Raw genomic sequence first — 2,705 nt, forward strand, 5'->3', positions numbered from 1 at the left:
CTCTGAGTAGTTTCAATTAACTAGAGGTGTTGTGGTTGAATTGACTTATATAAAGCAATTCAGGCGCAAGAAAAGTGCGCCACTCGTTATGCTGCGCCACTCGTTATGCAAGTACGTTAACTAACTAGCATATAAAAGTTGTAATGCAGAACACGCTGTCGCACCCGCCGGGTTTGGCGCCCCTCCCGATCGGGTATAGCGCTACGTCAGACTCGCGTGCTCGCACGGCCCGGCTGCGCCCGCAACATAAATACGAGCCGATCCTCTCTGACGTCGCTTTGTTGTACTCTCGACTTCTTCCTTCATCCCTCTCCCTTTTCCTTCACTCGGCCCCTGCCTCCTGACAATGCGCTCATCGCCAATGCCTCTCTGATCGCTCATTTCGCCAAGGCGGCCGCGTTTCCCTACCTACCACCCTTTCCCTTCCCCGCTTTCCGGCGCCTCAGAGCCTCGCATATCGCCTCTCGCGCAGTACTTGCGCTGTTTGGCAGCTATTTCTCCGGAGCTCTTCTCCTTACCGCTTGCGTTCTGGCTCATTCTCACTACGGCTTTCACTCGACTCATTCTAAAATTTTAACTCGACTCTGAGCTTCATCTACACTAAGCGATCGAAATCCGCCTGCTCTCTGCCATCCAGGATGCCTCCCTTTGTCCGTGGCGGGCAACGTCGCGTCTGCCTGGTAGGTCCCCTGTAAGAGCGGTTTACAATGCATGCTGATTCTGACCAGTCACAAAAATGCCGCAGATGTCGACTGCGTCCGATACAGAGACACTGACCTGCAGATGGAGACATTCCCAATTCGCTAGGTGCGAAGACGTCTCCTAGATAATCTCGTATTCGGACCGAATGTCGGCGCAGCTACGGTGGAGCCTGCAAGAGAATGGTTACGAGAACGGCATGTTCACGTTTTAATTGACTGTGATCTGTTTCTGGGTCACACGCCGTGATTCAGCCTGCGGCGGACGGGGATAGAAAGGCCGAGCTGACAACGAGCCCTTGACGCGGTCCAATGGGGACGAGTTCCGGAGAGAAACAGGAGGGCGGTTCGGCTCAACTCTGGTCTCGACATCGAGCTTCCTCTCCCTCTGGAGCCACCCAACACCCACCCCGTCAGCGACATCTCATTTCATCCATTCCCCTCCTCTCTGCTTTCCGGGGTGCCTCATTTCCTCCGTAGGATCAGGTTCATGCCTGCCTGGCAGGTTCTCCGCCCCTCCTTCCCGCGTGCAATTTACAAGACCTGCATGTCCTGACACATGCGGAGACACCAGGGGACCTCCTCACGCTTGGTTGCAGAGCGTCTCGGCTTGCGGATCGCAGAACAATCGGACCGAATGCCAGCGTAGCTGTGGTGCGGGATGCAGGTAACATTCTGGGCCACACGCCGGCCGTAGCGAACAGAGTGGCAAGGCCGAGTCAAGGAGGCCGATGCACCCGCCGGAACGATGATGTGGCCTTACTGGCCGCCTCACCGATGGCGAGGCAGATCGGGTTTGAGTAGGAGCGGGTTGACCGGAACGACGGCGCGTCTGGCTCTGCTTGGGGAGATTCTGCCTTGCCATGGGCAGTACCAGAAACTGGACGACATGAAGGAGCGCATGCAGACGGACGCAGGAAGGCGTTGCAGGAGACGATACGCCCCACTTCGGCTGAGCCGCCCTCGGCAACCCATAGCAACGTCATGGACCACGGGCCTCAATGCAAGGGCCGTGATTCGTGGCGATACGATGTCCTGCGACACCTCCCTTTTCTTGGGCCCTGTCCTTTCTCTCTCGGCAATTGCATGATTGGTAGAGTTGCGAGGAACCGATGAATCGATATCTCGTCACGCATGGAACGAGGCGTTTCACGGTCGAGCACGTTCCTCGTTGCGAGCTGGGGTTGGGAGGCTGGTGAGAACGGAGGGCGCGGGGCCCAGTTCCTTGCCAATTCAGCGATCGGGTCAGCCCTTACTCGGCACACATATATTTCGCTCGTTCTCCCAACACCCCAGGTATACGAAGGTGACCAGCTCGCACACCAAACACTTCCAGGACCATTCTTCCCTAAACCTTTGACATCTTCTGCGATTCACCAGCGCACATTAAGATGGCAACAGTCTGCCTTGACAACCAGTGTTTTTACAATCCCCCGGTAGCAGGCCCAGGCCCTGCGGATCACAGGCTTCTCGTTCGGAAGGGGGACCCTGCCCCTTTCCTCCCGCCGCCGCCACAACAGGATGCACACGATTCTCGACATAGTGGTGCAGGGAAGTCGCAGATCACTGCGATCCTAATTCCTGATAGCGAGTCCGATAACGATATCGACGATGGCCGATCCGACATGTCTTTTCCGTCGCTTGACGAGCTCGTCGCGGCTGCATCCAAGAAGAAATCTAGCGGTGTTGCTAGTGCAGGTATGGATCTCAAGCTCCCATCCCCGGCAGTGAGTGCGCTAACGTGCCTACACAGGCGAAAGCGACGTATTAAAGCCTTCGGCCACCAGCGGGCCCGAGTTTGCAGACAAGCAGGAACATAGAGGTAGCCTAGGGGCTGCTCCAGAGACGTTGTCTAGCTCTCCCCAGCCGTCCGAAAAGCCATTTGGAACGACGTCGAATCACGACGGTCCTATGTGCCTTGACAACGAAGAAGGGGACAGGCAGTTCCCATTTTCGTCCGCGGCGATCCGGCAGAGACGTGCCCCTCAGTTTGCCTCTGGTCTTGGG

Source organism: Canariomyces notabilis, assembly GCF_033297395.1.
Source record: "Canariomyces notabilis strain CBS 508.74 unplaced genomic scaffold N656scaffold_10, whole genome shotgun sequence".
Lineage (NCBI taxonomy): Eukaryota > Fungi > Ascomycota > Sordariomycetes > Sordariales > Chaetomiaceae > Canariomyces > Canariomyces notabilis.